This window comes from Macrosteles quadrilineatus, unplaced genomic scaffold (genome assembly GCF_028750875.1).
Source record: "Macrosteles quadrilineatus isolate MER2022 unplaced genomic scaffold, UCM_ALF_1.0 Scaffold_1__1_contigs__length_201487025, whole genome shotgun sequence".
NCBI lineage: Eukaryota > Metazoa > Arthropoda > Insecta > Hemiptera > Cicadellidae > Macrosteles > Macrosteles quadrilineatus.
Window position 1 is genome coordinate 86,551,423 of NW_026542594.1, and position 20,567 is coordinate 86,571,989.

At 35.4% G+C, this 20,567-nt stretch overlaps 1 long non-coding RNA gene across 2 annotated transcripts; it reads right to left on the reverse strand.

The window, feature by feature from the left end:
• Nucleotides 1–7,673: 7,673 nt before the first annotated feature.
• Nucleotides 7,674–12,813, reverse strand: LOC128983155 (uncharacterized). 2 transcript variants are annotated; one of them, XR_008489797.1, is made up of 3 exons: nucleotides 12,719–12,813; nucleotides 9,175–9,319; nucleotides 7,674–7,823 (listed from the first exon to the last, which is right to left on the reverse strand). It is a non-coding gene; the product is annotated as an uncharacterized LOC128983155 (long non-coding RNA). The 2 variants fall into 2 exon arrangements; XR_008489798.1 differs by lacking the exon at nucleotides 12,719–12,813 and adding an exon at nucleotides 10,186–10,205.
• Between the last annotated feature and the right edge of the window lie 7,754 nt (nucleotides 12,814–20,567).

The window sequence follows — 20,567 nt, forward strand, 5'->3', positions numbered from 1 at the left end:
AAAACACTGTTCAAATGTTTATATATGTATATAAATTATATATATATCTACGTCCGTGAACGCGATAACTTATGTATTTTTTGTCCGATTTTGATGAAATTTGGTTTAAAGGTATAAGGCAGGGGTCGTACTGCTTTTGGGCACTAATCCGGACCCCTCAGAAGGGTTAGCAAGGGTCACATAATCCCCGATCTCGTTTGGGCTTTCTTCGGACCAGGTAGTCAACGTGACGGTATTCCCCGCTTGACAACTATTTGTAAACAAACCCTTACACAATGGATAAATATTTGTAAATAAGTCACCACTTTGTTCTATACCCACACAATCTAATATTTAAATTATTAAGTGAATAATAATTGTGCGTGCTATCTCGGGTATTCAAATGCAGCTCTCAATTTGGCATTAACCCACCACATTACTGTCATTGAAATAAGGAACTCCAACAAAAAAAAAAAACTTAAATCCACGGAAGCTGTGCAACGTTACCAGACTGACGATTATAAAACTACACCAAAATTGATTGAAGCAAAAATTATCAGTGGTAGGGGGCCTAAGTTTAAAAGAGAAATATTCTTAATCCCAAGAATACTGATAATTTCATCCGAATTACCCTCTGAATTTGAGCAACTACGATTTCCTTTTTGTCTTGCTTTCGCAATCACCATTATAAGGCACTAGGGCAATCCCTGACTATCGTCGGTTTAAATTTAGAAAATGCATTCACACGTACGTGTTTTTCACACGGTCAGCTGTGCTCACGTGTTGGTAGGTACACCTAAAAACTTATATATTTATATACCTAATGAAAAAACTAAAAACTTTGTTTATCCACTGGCAATTAAGTAAAATATTCTATTTTTATTTTTGGTGTACACTTTTATTATCCATTGTAAAGAACAAATTACCATTTAAAACAATAGTTGTTAAGCGCAGCAACGTGCGCCAGGTATACCCGGTTATATAGCAGTTATAACTGCTAGTATGTTTATAAATATGTTTACCATGGGACTGGGAAAATATACTGAGTTAAAAGTATAATGTGTAATGTTTTAATAAGCCCATAATTGAATACAAAGAGTAGGGGCCTACAGCCAAAGAAAATAGTACTTAATTTTAATAGTTCACAATCGAGTATGATATTCCCTAAGAAAGCAAGTTAGAACTCTGACCCATTCGACTCTGCATGTTACGTGTCTCAAAATACTTATACGATAGAGCAGGAATTACAATCCGCATTTAGTACAAAAGGATATATTTTACAATAGATGCCGCCAAAAAGCGCAAACGAGATTTGCATGATGGGGTGACTGTGGGCACGTCTAGGCTTGAAGCGCAAACGAGATCAACTTTCTACCTAACAGAGGCTTAGTGCGCAAACGAGGTCCGCCCTAAGGCGGGATAAACTTGAATGAGTTCGCGAACCAGCATGATTGGACCATGGGAACAGGGTTTTATGGGGTAAAAAATTGTTTTTTTCATTTTGACCCTCAAAACACAACATTTCACAATTTCTCTCTAGACCTTTTTAAAGAGCTTAAAAACAAATAATTTAGTACCGTATATCAAAGTGTTTTTGTAAGGATATTGGTAACGGAATGAATTTAAAAAATTGAAAATTAAAAATTCCCATGTTATTCTTATGGAGAATATTGTTAGATGTTAGTTTGCTTGTTTATGGATATATTTTGATCAAACTTGGCAATTTTATTTATTTTATACTAAGCTATTAATATTTTACTAAAAACACACTTTATTAGTTCCCTTGTAGCAGCAAACCTATGTACTCGTTAAACCTAATGTTATTTAAATAGATTGAATTGAAAATCATTTCAGACAAATGGAATTTTGCTTAGTCAGCAGGTTTGCTGCGGCGGGGGTATTTTATGAGTTAGAACGTCTAGGCTCCAAGGACTCTTTAAGTACTTTTAAGTTATTTACTAGGTTAATTGGGAATGTTGCTGGAAGTCAACAGTCCCGGAAGATCAAATAATTTATACCTGTGCCGCTAGGTCAAAAACTACGATGTTTGCAGTGTCTGTAGATCAAAAGTCCCAGTAAGTCAAATAATACAGTCCGAGCTAAAAACGTGGTCTATTTTAAAGCAATTGACTTATTGGGAATTTGACCTAATGCAACAGCAGTTTTAATAAAACGAAATACGGTAAAATACAAGTTCAGTTTCGCTGAGTCAACAGTGCCGGAAGATCAAAAGCAATAAAAGTGAACGTCGATTCAGTGTAAAGTAGACCTCCTGCAACGCTTACTACACCAACAAGGGATCCCTTCAAGTAGGTAACCTTTCAAACTGGTGAAGGGGCCTACCTGCCCGATATTGAAATCGGTCAGGTTGGTTACTTTTCAATTTGGTGAGGTAATGAACGCCCTCTTGCTCTTGTGGTGGGGGCATCGACTGCTCTCATTGGCTGCAAGGTTTCTGGGGGAGGGAGTAGTTGTTATGGGGTGAACAGTGCTGCCAACCCAAAAGTCTGGAGCAATAAACATTCCCATACAAGGGTAATATGGGTAATTCCGATATTTACGGCTACAAAGTAGGCAGTATAAATGCCGAAGGAAATTATATGTATAAAATATCTAGTTAGAACTTTTCATAGGTGAAATACTGTAAATAACAAAATACGATATCAAGTCCATCATCTTGCGAACCTGTTTCTCTCCATGCCCCTGGGTCACTGCTAGGCTACTTTCTCTTGTAACTAAATATCTACAGTATTAACGGGTCAGATTTTATTAATTAACTAGCTGTTACCGTTGGCATCGCCCGACATACTTTTTCGTCTTTTATTCTTTACTATAAGCCTGCTGAAGTTGTCACTGACTTCGCTACGGAACGGAACTACCCTCTCTGGAACAACTGAATGATGTTTTTGCCAAAAATACTAAAGTATTCATATCTCCTTTCATTCGTAATCATACTCCAAGCCAAATTTTCCAATGGTACAGTTAGTTTTCTCTAACTTTATTGAAAAGTATTTCAGATACCGGTAGTCTAAAGTAGGATTAAAAGTAACACAAAAACATTATTTTATTTAGCGATATACTGTATATAAATGATGTTCCCCGTTACTGTCTCGGCATGCTCTTGATTTGATATTATTCTTGAATTTTGTTGTCCCTTCTGTACATTTAATAATTACTAGAGGGCCCATGCTACTCTACAACGTTGAAATGAAAATCATATTCGAGCAATAATCAAATTTATAAATTTTTATTGAGTATCTTGATCTTAACTGATTCAAACGATAAATAGCTCAAATTAACAACTTACTATTTTGCGTAAAAAACATGAAAAAAACATAAACAATAGTGGACATATTGATTTTTAATCATAAAAAACCCTTATAAAAAAATAATTTATATGTTGGTTCACATTGCAATTGCTTGTAGTCCGTCCGATTTGGATAACTAATTAATAGCTTAAATGAAAGCCGGCATTTCACTGAAGGTTCTTAGACCAAAATATGTAGGATTATATAATTACAACTGGTGAAACGCATCTTAAATTAAAGTAAGAATTCGAAAAAGTCAAATATATGTTTTTTGGACGGGTAATACAGTAGATCAATATATATGCCGATGCTTAGAGTGAAATCTGTGCACACCCTCAATTTGAGACCTCAATAATGAAAATCGGTTAAATTTATTTTTAAATATAAGAATATAGGTGAGGATAGGACTATTAACGTTAAACGAAAACTATCACCGTTTTACAACAAATTGTGTAGCAGTTCCGGTTAATGATAACAACCTATACTGAATTGAAGCTTTAGAATAGAAGATTTAAAATGTTTACGGTAGCAAGCTCCTAAAATGTAATAATGTCGGTAGCTATACTTGCGATAGTACACTTGATAGGTTTTTAACAGCTTTTATTGATTTATGCATTATTATTATATAATAAATAATGCTATTTAATAAAATAAAATATTAGTAATCATATGGTTAAACGTACGGACACTGACTAGTTTTTAGGTGGCGGAACAAGCAAATTTTCACAGTTTTGAATGTAAACCTATTTTACTCGAAATATGTTTGAGATAGAAAAACACTCTTGAAATACAAAAGTTGTGGATAATTTAATTCTACACTACCGTTCTTCCATAAGATTTAAGATCCAAGCATTGTAGCTTATAAGTTACAGACCAAAATATAATATCTTGCATACTCGAATTTCTTCTGAAATAGATTTAATCCCCTAAACCACCCTTGAATTTAGAACTTTGCAAAACCCAACTTTGTACATCTACACCATATACATGGATTGCCGTCCCAATGCAAAATTCTATTATTCTAGGTCTTATATATGTTTTGAGATACATTATAGTGATCATTTGTCAGTGATATGCCAATCAATATAAAGGTAGGTCAATGGAAAGCATTTATCTACGTGGTGATCGGATGCATAGCAGGTTCAAAACGGATACGTCACAAAATTCGTGTTTGCCTATTAAATATATTGGGTATCTATATTTAATATATAGATACCCAATATGCCTATAAACATTTAAACTTATGGGTCAATTTGCTGCACACAAAATCCAACAAAGTCTTTTAATAATACTTATAAGGTTAAGGAAACTCCAGAACCACTTGGGTGGAACTCAAAAGTCAGATCAGGATAAAAACTACTTAGTTTTCCTATTTAATGCCTGAAGAATCAGTACACCAAATTTCAACGTTCTAGCTAGTCTGGAAGTTGGATTAGTAATGAATCATTGAGTGAGGGCTTTTTCTTTTATATGTTAAGATTATTAGCTAAATATAACACATATGAAAGGTACAAAATAAAATCCATAAGTTAAATACAGTAGTAGAATATATAAATACGGAGCTCCAGACAAAGCTGTCTTTAAAATTTGAAATAGGTGTTGCTGCAGACTTTTAATTTTATTCAGCGAGATTACGCCCCTGAATTTAGTGTTACTCCCTCAATATGACAACACTGATGGATAAATCTAGCTCAGTGGGATAAATGCAGGGATGCAGCAGGCACTAGTAGAGCGAAATTTCCCACAATTTCCATGTAACCGTTTGACTGGTTTTCAGGTTATGTGACAAAATCCAAAACACAATTGAACATAGGATGCACAATAAATCGGATGTGTTTACTTTTGGGCTATTGACTTAATTATTACATCAAACAATTAAATGTATTCTGAACTTGTGTACCCGTTGCGAAATAGAGCGTACTATAGCTAGCCGCCATACCCGTGCTTCGCTAAAGGAGCGCTAAAGAGAATAATTTATTGTTATGTTCCATAGATCTGTTGTATGAAAAGTTAAATAACTCATAAAATAAATGCCTAACATTTGCTTTTAAGCATCAATCGAATTATTTTCAAAAACGTGTTTTATATCAACTAGACAGCTAGCTGTTATCCACGGGCTTCACCCCGTTCCGTTTGACTTCATAAGTATTAATAACACTATTGATTGGATAAGTTAAGTTAATTGTTAACTGATAATCATTTAGCGTTGAACTTACTAAACAACATCACAGATGCAATTTACGGACTTGAGAGGCCATCAATTCTGGACCTGCCCTTCAGATTTTTGTAAAGAGTTTTATCGAAAAATTTGTTGTTAACAGCTATTTTTAATGTTCAAAAGTTACTTTGTTGTATTGCATTGCATATTTATCATGAAAACATAAAAATAAATTTACAGATATTTTTAGTTGTACATATTCTTTAAAGACATCAAGAGAGCTATCAAGATCCCTTAGTTCGCTGACGATATAAATCTGTTTGTGGAAAGTTGCTTCCCTCTATGATTATGAGTCATTTTGCCTTAGGCTTAATACTTTAATTTGAAATGGCAACCATACAAAGTAGGTATTTTAAGCCAAGTACCAGTATGCATGGAGATGAGTGTAGGATGGATGAGTGGCACGATTTTGTATCCTTGTTAGTGACTAAGGCTGACATATTCCTTAGACACAGCTGTCAATTAATAGCCCATACTTTGGGCTAATGGAAACTATATGGACCTACAGTTTATAGTAGAAGAATCCGAACCACATTTTTCCTTGGTATAAAAAAATTGGTCTAATTATCAGGATAGTACTGCGGATAGTCGTAGTAAGGGCGTTAATTCAAACCACGAAGTATCACATCCACAATACATGCCTATAAATATCCACAACTCATGGTACAACCTCCTAGTAGCTGAATTACAGGATGACACCACCGTCTCAGTCTCTTAATGATGTCTTAGCTAAGACATGACCAAAGATAATGGTTGATTCCACCAAGAATAAGTTAAAAATTGTTGGCATTAACAAAATTCTCTGGATATTGACTATTTCCCAGATTCTTATTGACTCGCCATGTGCGTTTGGGCTTTGGGCCAGACATTCAGCACATCTGTGCCAAGACCTCTGGCATTCTCAAAATGATCTGCTGTGCAAGACACTGTTTGAGCATCCATGATTTTTGTATCCATACCTGCTATATATCCAGTATAATGTGCGGCAACAACTAGGGTCTTCGGTCTTACTGTGTATTCTGGTCGCTTTTACCAGCACAGCCTTTTTCAATGTCTTAGGCCCCCAATACGGGAAGATTTAATGAGCGTACGCCTAGTATAAATTGTCCTTAAAAAGTAGTTCTCGTATGTCAAGAAGTTTGCAACATAGATTTACATTGTAAGAAAGGGGATTAACCCCGTACCCACGGTGCTCATCTAAGCAGATACTCTGTTTACATTACACTTATAGTCCTCGCCACCCTAAGTTGAGGCAGCCCAAGGCCGCACGGCGTATATCTAGTGCGGCCTTTGGCTGCCTCAACTTAGGGTGGCGAGGACTATAGTCGACCAGTTGGTGTGAAGAGAGTTGAACAGTAGCATGAGTATCGATTTACAAATTCCTTTCCCAGCTGACGTGAGCTAGGCGATGACCGGTAGGGCTGACTTCCTAGAAACATCGTTAACCTATAAGCCACACACCCTATCGGTAATCAGCCAATGAGAAGGGCTAATGAAGAAGATGGAGGGGTGACGAGTCTTGGAGCTGGAGGACCTGGAGAGGACAATCGAGGAGATCACCACGGGCCACCGGAGAAAGAAGATCGGGAGTTTGGGAGTGCGTGTATTGGTGCGTGTGCTTCTGGGACAATTAACAGTATGTAAAAAGAATAAAATATATAACTAAAGTTTTGTCAAACATACAAGTCATGTAATTTGTCAGTAACTAATTCTTTTAAATTTTCAATTGATTTTCTTTTCTTGTAAATTTAACGTTGTAAATTAATTTATCTTATTATTGTTGATTTTTGCCTTTTCTAAGTTTTCTTTTGCTGTTGTAACACTTTGTTACTTTTGTTGTTTTTCTAAATTTATATTTTTTGTTCATTACACGTTGAGTAACACCCTTAAGCAGTCTTATGTCTCATTAACCTAACACCTCTTGACTAAGCTAAGCGAGTGAATCATTTTAGGAAACTTAAACTTAAAGTGAGGCATGGGACTCGCAGTATAGTTATCTGAGACATGTACGAACAAGAGCAATAAAAAAATATATCTAAAAAAATAATATTTTATCTATAAAACTGTCAAAATAGTTAGAAGATCAAAATAAAATATATAATCATTTTTACATGTTTTCTTTACAAATTACAGAGAAGTTTACTGGTAAGAATTTTAACAAAATTAACTGCTCTAGATAAATATAAGGTTTATTGGTAAAGTATAAAAACAGTACATAACAATAAAAGGCAACATATAATAATAACTATAGCTGCCCTGTACAGCGGCCAACCTTCTCCATAATATTTTTGTCCAGAGCTGGGGCTACATCTTTCTTCCTGAAACAAACATTATAATCTTGGTAAAGAAAGTCACAATTTTAAAATACTCAGGGGTACCAAATTATGCGGGTTGGTGTAGTTGGTAGTTTCAAATAAAAAGGTCTTATTTTACAATAAATTACCATAGGTACCCTTAACTAAAAGTGTTTAACTGGTTTATTCCGCCTACAAACGTGCGACACAAACTCAATCTTTGAGGGGCTTTCATTGCTTGTTAAAGACACATGTTAACCTCTTGCCACATTACCTTATAATGTGGCAAGAGGTAGATATCTTCCTGAGGAGGATCTAATTGGGAAGCTACAGGCTTTTATCGGACGCCTGAACTTGTAACTTCAAGAAAACAACTGTATGGGGTGCGCAATAATTTTATTTTTGGATGAAGTGCTTTATGGTCTTGGCCTGCCCCTGTTAACAGTTTTAACAGGATCAGCAACAGGTAAATTAAACCTTTTATATTTTGTCTAGGCCTATATTTCCCTGATCAAGTTAGTGCAAAGAAGTTTTTGTTGAATAATAGTTGTAAAGGCTTTAATTTCCTGAATTGAAATAAGTACCTGGGGACCGAGCCATGGCGTAGTTTATTTTGATTGTAAAAGCAATAAACAGGAATGGATGCTTTAGAAGAATTTGAAATTTATAAAACAATCAAAATTCAAGCTAACACATTATTAAATGACAAAATCAGTTTACAGTCTAACGCTCTGTATGATACTCTAATAAAAAACAAGAACAGCTGATGAACAAGGAGCAGATCTGTACAAAGTCCACCGCCCAACCATCTTCCGCATCGCAGTCATGACCTTCATCTGCAACTGTGGGCACGTTGTTGGACATTGTAAGTTTTTTGTCAGTAAGCCTACTCGTTTTTGTTCATAAAACGTCTATGTCTGTAAATAGTATATGTCCGTGTTTCGCATTTAAACTCTTGATGACCCTTTCAAAGTTACAGTGTTAAATGTTCTTGTACAAGATCTCATGATGAGGACTTAAGTCCTTAAAACCCGTAATCCATAAGGACTATACAGGATCACTCTGGCAGTACTGAGGTAATTTTATACCTTTTATAGTTGGTTCAGTGATCTAGAGACAAAACAACTCAAATATGAAAATGAATATTATGTTATTGATATATTTTAACGTAAACAGTAGGGCAATTACAATGTTGGTCATAATTGTTTTTATACAGTACATTTGGTGGCTTTTGTTCATAAATTCGGACTACTTAACAACTGTTTGGATTAGGCGGTATAGTACATCTTCCCGTTGCGAAGCACGGGCACAGCAGCTAGTAAATTATTAAGTGATTTAATACATAACTATATATATAATTTACAATAAACTATACCTTCAAAAACCTGGCTGTTTAACGGATGATATGGCAGACATACACTTATCTCACTAGGTGCTCTTCCTTAAGTTCTTTTACGGAGTACAGCGGCTTATAATTAGTATTCCTTTCAGCGCCTTCTGAAGGAGGGTGCATCCATCTCCTGCAAATGAGTAGGCAGTTATACATTTTAACAAACCCATAAATTGTAAACACGGGCTTATAAATAAACATAGGCATATATAAATAATTATAAACATGGGCTTGTAAATAGTAAGTTCTTGATATGTGAGAGGGTTTTGGTTTGTGTTACTTTTAATTTAATGGTAAGCTATGAACGAGGATAGCTATTCTAGGTACGTTTGAGATGACAGCAGGAAAAGTCTATATTTTGTGCTCTTCTGGTATAGTACTCCTGCACCCAGTGGCGGATCCAGAGGGGGGGGCGGTCGCACATTTCTTGGGCATATACATATATTTTTGACTGCATGTAATACAGTAGTGCATACAAATTGCGTAAAATAATTTGTCACACTAACTTAGGACAATGAAATGGTATAAAACTGCCATTTTTGGAGACTTGGTTTAAACAAATTTTTGGGGAGGGAGGGGGATTCCTACAAGTCGCAGGCACAAGTCGAGGCACATGTTGAGACCATGACGAGGCACATGTTGCACGTAGTTTGTCATGCCGTTTCCATTCCAGGCACAAGTCCCATGACTACAACAGGCAGACAAGGTGGTGTTCTCTTTTATTGTGATGTGGTGAGGTTCGGTGGCTGTTTTTATTATAGTGTTCTACAAATCACCATGGATGACATAACAGCCTCTGCTTTTTTATTTATGGCTGGTGCATACAATGAACTTAGAAGAAAAAGAAGAAAACTACCTAGGTAGTGGATAAGAAGTTTTTTTTTTGCTAAAAGAGCATTGGAAGGCGCATTACTCAATTGATGAGAGATTTGCGCGTACAAAGTGGCTTCAAAAATTTCCTCCAATGGACTCAACGAAATTTGAGGTTATGATTACCTGTCATTTATGAGCATGCGGTAGTTTGGAGGACCTGCGCATGCGCGAGTTGCAGGCACATGTGCTCGGCTGTTTCCTGCCTGAATGGAAACGTAGCTTAAGATCCTTTAAGATTGGCCGGCAATGATCCAAATGCCGAACAGCTCTAATAATCCTAAAGGTTCTGGACAGCATCGTTGTATCATCTGCAAATAATGATGTTTTCCCATTCAGATTAAGGCAGGATTTTGTATAGGTTAGGCCTAACTTATACCCTTAACCCAGGGTGTCCACAGAAATTTCGTCATTAATTTCCCTGACTTTCCATGACTATCCATGACCATTAACCATTGATTTCCATGACTCACAAACTTACTCGAAAATTATAATATACCATAAACACACGAATAATACTGCCTAGACAGAAAATACTGAAATATGTATTAACAGATAACAATGGCGTACAACAGGTACAGCAATGAAGTGAATACCAACTCAAAACCCATAAACTAAGACAACTGTATAACTTGAATTGTCGTTCATTTGTGAAAAATTCGGAAAAATAGTCGGTGTTACGGCCGACAAGATCATTGAAAGGACCCTTAAATCCATCCATCATTCGGGATTTCCATGACTTTCCATGACTTTTTGCCTATTTCCATGACTTTCAATGACCAGAATTTTTTTCCATGACTTTCCATGACTATCCCTGACTTTCCATAATGTGGACACCCTGCCTTAACCTCATTGACGGGTAGGGCAGTCAAATTCGAAACAAAAATTAAAAGCCGAGTAGGCTAAGTTTATGGAAAGATTTCATTAGCTTAGTGTAGCCTAATGTTTTTAATATCATAAAATAAAAATGTCTTAAAATATTATTAGACTAGCCTAGGCTATTCGTGGGGTTACAGCTCTTTTGCTTGATGCATTGAAATGGATTTGATGAAGTAGAACTACATATTACAACAAGTACTACCCCTGATCTATTGACTATACTTATTATTTATTTTAACGTCTGTGATAGAGCCTATATATTTGATAGGCTATGCATAAAAAATATGACTGTGATAATATATCGCTATTGATCAAGTAGCCTATATACCGTGAGTTAATGTGTCTCGGACGAGGTCTATAGTAATCAGTGATTATTCAACGACCAATAAAATGGGCCTACTTAATTACTTGATGTCTTTAAGATGGTCATGTTATTTTGTTATTAAATTTAGTATCAACTAAGTTTAGGCTTTTCTGCAATAAGTTAGAACAAATACTTGATGACTTTAAGATGGCAAAGTTATTTTGTTAGTAGTATCAACTAAGTTTAGACTAACCTAAGTTACATGGTTTATTATCACACATAAAAATGTTTTGTTGGCCGTTTACCTGGCGGTAGGTTAATTGCGCATTTGCTACCTACAAAATCCGGGTCCTGTAGGGTGGGTTATAATGCAGTAGGTTAGTTGCGCATTGACGCCTTGAACAATAGATCTCTTGAAATTGTAAAGAGCAATGAAGCGAAGGCCTACGAAAAAGCCAGTCTACCGAAATAGGCAAATCATTATGAATTTAATATGTACCATGTAACCTTGTGTAAGTTACATATAGCCATCCACCTGTCACGTGAAGCCACAATATTCAAAGAAAAAATCACACTACTCCAGCTGCTGAGAGTATCAAATACGTATAGGATAGGCCTATGTTATAAAATGCTAAAAACTCAAATGGTAAACTAAAACTGTCATACCAAAAACTTTATACTTTGTCAGCATCTTATAAAAAATAAAAATATAAAACAAAACTAGCGCACCTGTTGCTCGAAATCGATCAATAGTCTAGTACCGGAAGTTATATTAAAACTAATTAGTCATAATTTGCTATGAGTTTAAAAACCCAACTAAAAGCGTAGTATGCAACTAATGGATAGACTATTTGATGTATCGATTCATTCGGTTAGGTTACTTTACTAACCAAACTTGATATATTGAATGAAATAATCTATTTACCGATCGATATATTTATTCAAATTATAGTGTAGGACGTAAGCTAAAGTGCAGTTTGATTTTATAATAGATATATTTTGAATATCGATTATTAATCAATATTTTCAATTTGATAGTTTCAATCGATATTAGCGAAGCCCAGGAAACGGGTACAGTTTCTTAACTGGGCTATGCTAATATCGATTGAAACTATCGATTCGATTAGTAAACCTTCATGCGATTTTTTTCACTATCAGCAAGTTTGATTGGTTAGGTTAGGTTATGATAGTTTAATTTTATCATAGATATATTTTAAAATATCGATTATTAATCAATATCTCCAATTCGATAGTTCCAATCGATATTAGCATAGCCCAGTTAAGAAACTGTACCCCAGGAGACTGTACCCCTAATTTATTTTATAGGCTACCAGAAGCTAATTTGAATTTGCTTGAAAAGTTAATATTCTAATGACCATGTCATGTCCATAAGTTACACCTTTCAATTTTGTGATGACAAAAATGGTTCTTTAAACTGTAGTAGTTGTAACTTAGGCCTAAATTGAAAATACACACCTAAAATACAAATTTGTATGACAATAATGACAATTGAATGAAATTGACAAACAATAAATTCTCGAACCTCCAACCTCAAACTTACTAGAGCTAGACAAGAGCAGCAGCAGATCTAGAAGAGAAGAAGAAGAAGAAACGCAGAACAGAACAAGAAACGAAACTAAAGCCTGTGTCACACTACGCTACTTTACTAGCAGCTAGCGAAATAGCAGCTACTAAGTAGCCAATGTGACATAGGCAGTAGCAGCTACTAAGAGTAGCGCGCTATTGAAATTTTACTAGCATGGAAAGTTGAACATGTCCAACTTTCCGTGCTACTAAACTGCGCTAGTGAGTCACGTGACCAACTAGCAGCTATCAAGTAGCGACTGTCGCCCAGTGTGACAGCTTCAATAGCAGACTAGCGGCTACTTGCACCACGTGCTGTCTGCCTGATTTGTTTATTCTCGTTCATTTTAAATAATTTCTGAAGTAATCATGAGTGATCCGAAGTGGGGTGGGGGAGATGTGATTAATTTTTTGAACCTGTATAAAAAATATCCGTGTCTTTGGGACATAACCTCTCTTGAGCTAAACTAGTAGTAGCAGCTAGTGAATAGACGCTACCAAAATAAGTGTGACAGGAAAAGTAGCTGCTATTTCAGTAGCTGCTACTAGGTAGCTGCTAGTAAGTAGCCAAGTGTGACACAGGCTTTAGGAAGGCTGAAATTTGGGTGGAGTAGAGGTAATTCAAAGAAGTCGCGGGAATTTTCAGCAGTGTAGAGGGTAAGCGACCGCACCACGAAACACGTGACCACGGCGAAGCCACGCCCTTCGCGCAGAAGGGAGGGGCCGGGACCTTGCTGACCGATTTGAGTTGTCGGTACCTACTTGATATGTGATCTAAGTGAATTGGTACCTAGGTGAAAGGTTGCCTAAAAGAAGGCCTCCCACCAACAAAACTCGCTTTTAGTTACTTCGTGTTTTGTCATAATTAGAATAGAGCTAAAATTATCATATTTGGTACATAGCTTATCTATTAATGCTTCTTGCCAACTGTTTGGTCAACACTGTAAATAGGTATAGTTTATGTAATGAAAAGCCTTTCGTCAAAATTTGTGGCGTGGACGATCTGAAAATTTCTGGTTACGTCTGTAAAAGGAGATCCATTTAATTGTAGAACTATTTTATGAGTTATAATGTAGTCTACATATAAACTGTGTAAATGTATTACGCCTCGGAAGGGTTGAAACCTGTCCAAACTATCATATATATTATTAAAACGTAAATGGGGTTTTTTCACGATTCTGAATCAACCAGACGATGGATTTTCTTTAGTTTTGTGTTGAAAGAGACAATTTTGAGAACTAGAGAATTTCAAAGCCATAATTTAAAATTAGTGTCCCAGTTTTTCTAAATTAAGTTTTAGTTTTTAAAAAGACTAGCAGCCGATGCTAACCTTCTCCAATAAGTCAATGCTTCTAGCTAGCTTTTAGTACAATATAATTAATTTTACAATTAAATATGCATAGTAAAATACAGTAGTAGGATGTTCAAATTATTTTTTAAAGTATTCTTTGTAATCATCGATTTGTTTTAGTCCAATATAATTTGTTTTAACTAACAGTTGGTTGAATGTGCTATGTATACTTATAAAAGTCAAAGCCCTCACTGACACACTCACTCTTACTGACTCATCATCACTAATTCTCCCACTTCCCATTTACCTAGGAGGCTGAAATTCGATACACCGATTCTTTGGGCATTAAATAGGAAAACTAAGTAATTTTTATTATGATAGGGCATTCGAGCTTCGCCCCAGTGGCTCTGGAGTTTCCCATGTTAACCTTATGATTTTTCATATTTAAAAGGAATTAATGAATCTTAACAGCTGTGTCAATTAAACAATTATTTATGACAACAGCTAATTTGCAACCAAAAGCTGAGTGAGCGTTTCGAACGAACTTCAACCTGGAGGCGAGTTAACCCCAAGGCAAGTGAGCTCAGCGAACGAGCTCCAACCATAGACTAACCAACACAAGACTAAGGGAGTATGTTTTATCTATGCTCCAACCTAAAGGTGAGTGAGCGTAGCGAACGAACTTCAACCAGGACGTGATTGAGCCATGCGAACGAGCTCATCTTGAAAATTAAATAGTTAAACGGGGCAAAGCCAGCGGGTACAGCTAGTTATTCTATAGAATTATTGGGTTTTTAGCGAATTTCGCATATAGGGAATAAGCTATTACCGTAGTACTCATGGCAACACCTGGACCCGGGACCGATGTAATTTTTCGTTTTGAGTCCCTAGAGGCCAAAAACACCATCCGTTCAAATTCATATATATGTAAGTGTATAAGACATTTTGGGGACTTGACTTTTTCGGGTCTCAAGAATTTATACGAAAATACACTATTGCAATATTTTGAAGACTTGAATTTCCGTATGTGTATAAGACATTCTGGGCACTTGACTTTTTCGGGACTCGAGAATTTAGTACTTTTCGAGGACCTGTGCAATTTATTCCATTCCAAATGCAGCGCGTTATCGATCTTCACCCTTGTGTGGGCCTCCCATTCACTGACGGAATGTCTCGTGGCGTATGACGACCGGATATAAATAGTCACTTTACACTCACTTATCTCGTTATTTTTTCAGCATATTCGTTGACCCGTCTGCAGGTCTTATGTTGATGGGCTGTCAGAGCGTCTGTTGTAATAACTTGAACTAGGTGAAACCCGTCGAAATCGACGGTTACTTTCAAGGCTTACGCTAATTCATCTAACTGCGATAAATTGAGTGAAATTATACATATTTTGAGCATTTAGCATTGTTTAAAGATTAATAAGCGTAAAAACAATAAGAATATTAATTGCGTTTTTAAAATTTTGAAGTTTTGAGAAATTGGTTTTGGGGTTACTGTTAAAGCTGGAATTCCTAGAAATGTTGGATGTCAGTTAGTTGTCTCAGCCTTATCAATTACATAAAGTTGTCAATATAATCTTTCTACGGAATGTTAGGTGTAGTGGAATAAACTTGAAGTAATGTTGGCTTTTATTCTTGAACTGTTATTGGCCTCCTAATTTATATGACGTGCAGCTTCATTGGCAAAAAATAATGCGAATTACATAGTAATGAAGCATTTCCAAAAAGCAAAAAATAATTTAATTGTCTGTTACGTAAATATTGATGCATACATTGTGAATCAACGTATCTTATAAAGTATGATATTGTGATCTAGTTTGAAATAAATACGACTTTCCGTCATGACAGTAGCTGATTAAATAGTATTTACTCATTGTGCCATTTTTACAGCCAAAATGTCGTTTTATTTTCAATAATGTTACCAAACCAGTGGGCCACGGTCCGTAATATAGGCCACAGTAAATAATTTGTCAATATAGGTACCATTTTAGGCAAGGTTTCTGTGTTTGGATGTTATTAGAAACGGCAAGAGCACAATAAAATTCTACTGCGGATGAATTTTCTGTTGGAGAAATATAAGCCGAGTTATAAATGTCACAATGCGAGTTTGAGCATTTTGTAACTATATTATATGGGTAAGTTACATAGATCTTTAGGCTGCTCAGTGCACTTTAAGAATATATAGTTTAGAGATAAATTAAATGGTTTTTGTTGCCGAGTAGCGCTAGTAAACATGCACAACCCTTCTCGTTAGTCTAATAACATTCAAAGGCTCTCTAAGAGTTCAAGTTCTTATTTATATACATATCTATACATTATTATGTTTTCCCTGCTGAATGAATACATCGAAGTAACCTCTCTGAAAAGTCTGCAGTATATTGCAGTTTACCAGCTTAATGACTTTCTAAATCATGCTCATATTTCTACATAAATATTGTAAAATGTTTTATCCAGTTGCTGTAAACCACGATTAATTTAACAAAATATGGACACGGCTCAAATGGGCACCGTGCTCTTCTGCGCTTGTATTATTTTGTATTGTATTACACCATGGAAGATTTTTCCAACGATTGAAAGCATGTTTGACAATAATCTCATGAACCCATGATGATATGTTTAGAATATTATGACAAACTATAGGAAAAAGGTGTGAAAAAGTCAGACACCAACCCGTGAATTAGATATAAGATAGTTCAATGAGAAATAATTGTCTATTTTGAAAAAAGGATTTTCCACTGATTTCGTAATGGGACGTTATATTTCAACACATGGCATGATACAGAAGAAAATCCAGTTTAAAATCAGAAAATAACATTGCAAATACTTCTTTTGGACTATTCAGTAACTCCCAATAAATGTGTGTTGTTTAAAATACAATTTTAAAATTAACAGCTGTTTTATTAAAAAGTATTATCCACATGACCAAAATGTAAACAAATCTGTGGAGGGATCTTTAAAGGCTTCTGGGACAGAGACCTAATCGAATTTACTTCGTTTTTCTTTTGATAACTCATCTACAGACCAAGACCTTTCTTTGGACACCTCTACCAAGTTTCTACGCCCAGCCGTTCTCTCAAATTAGTGGAGACAAAGTTTTCAATTAAATATTAAGATTTCCCATGTTAATCTTATGGGAGAAAATCCAACTTTAGTGGATGATCTTGTCCAAACTAATAAATATATCAAAAAACGAAAAAGACTTTGCAAAACTACGGATCAGGGCAATTATTTTGACACTTTAATCATAAAAATCGGTCCAAAAATGAGGGAGGAGTTCTGTTCACAAAAATCGGCTTAGCGTATTATATATATAGAAGATTCCTTATGCATGTTTGCTGCTGATTACGGTGAAATATTGTTAGAAATTCCACCTAATCTTTAAAGTTACCCATTAAATTCATAGAAATAATAATATTTAACTGTTTGACGAGTACTGTATGTGGTTTACACACAAATATTCATCAAACTGTGTGATAGTTTGTTATAGCAATGAACAATTTGAGAGTATCGTATTGTTTAAGTCGATGGAAAATCTCTGTTGATCCTGTTTTACAAGCAAACCAAAAAGATACAGTAGTCACCACTCTATGCGACATATTCTAACCAGAAAATTGTAATCGTATGATTCTATAAGCACTGTTAGGATTGCAAAGTACTACACAAACATTATTTCAAGGGTAATAACAGTCACAATTTCCGCTGACTTTAAAAGAGTCAACTAAACTATTATACTAATGAACACACAACTAAATGGAACAACTAATGGAAATTCTCACGATGTACATATAACAAATCGTTCGATATAAGCATTGAGTATACACGTCGGTACATACGTGTATACCCAATGATATAAGCAACGGTTCTTGCAATTTATTGGTTATTGTTTTTTAGAGTTGTTTTCGGACTTACTCTGTTTTCGGACTTACTCACACTCGTATAAGGTTTTCCACGTTTGTCATTGATAATGTAGCCATGTTGCTTTGAAATGGCGACCATACAAAATGTATGCATTTTAAGCCAAGTATGAATGGAGATGAGTGTGGGATGAGTGGAGCGATCTTGTTGTCCTGTTTGTGACTAAGGCCGACATAATCCTTAGACACAGCTGTTAATTAATAGTGCATACAGTCAATTAATAGCAGCAGAGGTCTAGTTTGGTATCAAATTAAAGGTTTTATTCATAAAAATACATTGCCGCAAACCCAAACTCAAACGATGATGATGATGATAATAACGTTAATGATGTCGCTAAAACGTATCGTTTGAAATTTAACAGCTGAAAATAAGTGAAATAGAAAAGGTTTTGGGTAAATCCATCAAATTGTAATTGGACACTAGTAAATACTAGTGCATTTGTTGCTACCTCCCCCCTTCGGTTTCATGTATTCCTCTCAATCAGTTCAAACCTAGGAGGATTAAACATTAATGTTAATTAATGTTAAATCCTCCTAGATTCAAACCTGAAACACCCAGATCGAAACTTGCCTGTCGTTATTTTACCATCGCCTTTTTTTATATTTTTTTCAAAAAAGAAATATTATATTGATTTACTTTGGATTTTAAAAATGTTAACGGTTTATTTTGTTAAAGATTTATGGTGATACGTAAATATTGTGGTGTAGTAAAGTATTATATTGTAGTTATATTGTAGTTAAGTGTTAAATTTTAAAATTTTAGGGTGAATCGAGATGAATCTTTGTTTATATCATGGGTCTCTCCTACCTTAACATACATACCAAGTTTCATAAACATCGGTTGGAAAAGTGCAAAGATAAATATTTGTATGTAAAAAATACAAAATGGTGGATATCTGGTTAACGAAACGATTTTGGAAAAAATGTTATCCTTGATTTTCTGTTTCTTTTGACCCAAGGAATTACTAGGTAAAGTATCTCCCCGCTTATTTTAACACCCTGTTTATGATGTATTCTTATAAGTGAAAAATGTAAGCTGGTAATACAGAAAGATGTTTTATAAATAATATGTGATCTGTATATTCATCTTTTTCTTGTCCTTAGAACTGTAAATTAAAAGTCCACTCAGCAGTCGCATCGTACGATGTAGTTCTTTCCATGCGTTGCGAAATGCTAAATTTGCCGTCCTCTTCAAACCAAGTTATCTATTGAACCACTGATTGTAAAAAATTCAAAAAATATATATATATTTTACGCATCACACTTTTGGCTACAACTTTGCCACGGACAAAATCTCTCTAACCCAAAAACAAAAAAAAATCTCGCATGCTAACTTTTTCATGTTAGAAATCACGATTTAAAACTATTTAACCATACAAATCAATTTTTAATAATTAGATCGGTAAATAGTTTAAAGTTCCAACAAAATAGTCATCGAGTAGGACTAACCAAGAAGCTCTGTGCCAAATTTCAAAATTTTAGCACAACTTTAAGTACACCAAAACACGAAATTATTGAAGTCATGCGTCGAGAGGACTATCGTTGTTTTTAACAGATTATACTTTTGACCTTCCGGCACTGTTGACTCAGCGAAACTGAACTTATATTTTATCTTATTTCGTTATATTAAAACTGCTGTTGCATTAGGTCAAATTCCCAATAAGTCAATTGCTTTAACATAGACTACGTTTTTAGCCCGGACTGTACTATTTGACTTACTGGGATTTTTGATCTACAGACACTGCAAACATTGTAGTTTTTGACCTAGCGGCACAGGTATAAATTATTTGACCTTCCGGGACTGTTGACTTTCTGCAACGCGTCCGGTTAATTTAAAATCCCTTCTGGAAAATAGATGATACCTACTAACTGAGAGATGAATGATTTAATTTGAGGAAGGTAAGGGTAATTATCTAAAGCAAGACTTTTTGTTAGATGGACCATTAATTGATAAACCAATGTAATCTGAGTCTGGTTCTAACTTAGAACCTAACAAGCAACCTTCAAATTTGAAACCAACAATTCACCAGAGCTGTTGAACATTAAAAGAACTGTAAAGGGAGAGACCCACTTTGTCTCTGCAATGAATGAAAAAGATTAGTCCAGTAAAACTAGTAGTACGCTTATTCTGCGCGTAACAGGATGAGTGAACATGAGCGCAATAATGAAAGAGTTTACCACACACCTTACCGGTGTCACTGGTGTACACAATAATATGTTATTTGTATGGGCAAATCAACCCATGAGTCGGGGCAAATAATGGTGAGTCGGTAGCGTCACGCGAACTTCGGGCCCAAGGCTGCGATGTTTTGAGTTCGGATCCTGGTCACTGCCACTAAATTTTATCAGCACAGTTCACCTTTGTACTGTACCGGCTCACCAATTGCTTTGCTGTAAACGATCCACGCACGGGCGAGGTTAAAAGAGGCTGGACCAACCTCTTAAAAAGAACCAAATCTCAGTCAACAACAATCCTAACTTCTCGTCCATTAATTAACCAAAGTCATTGGTAATATACGTAATGTATTTCC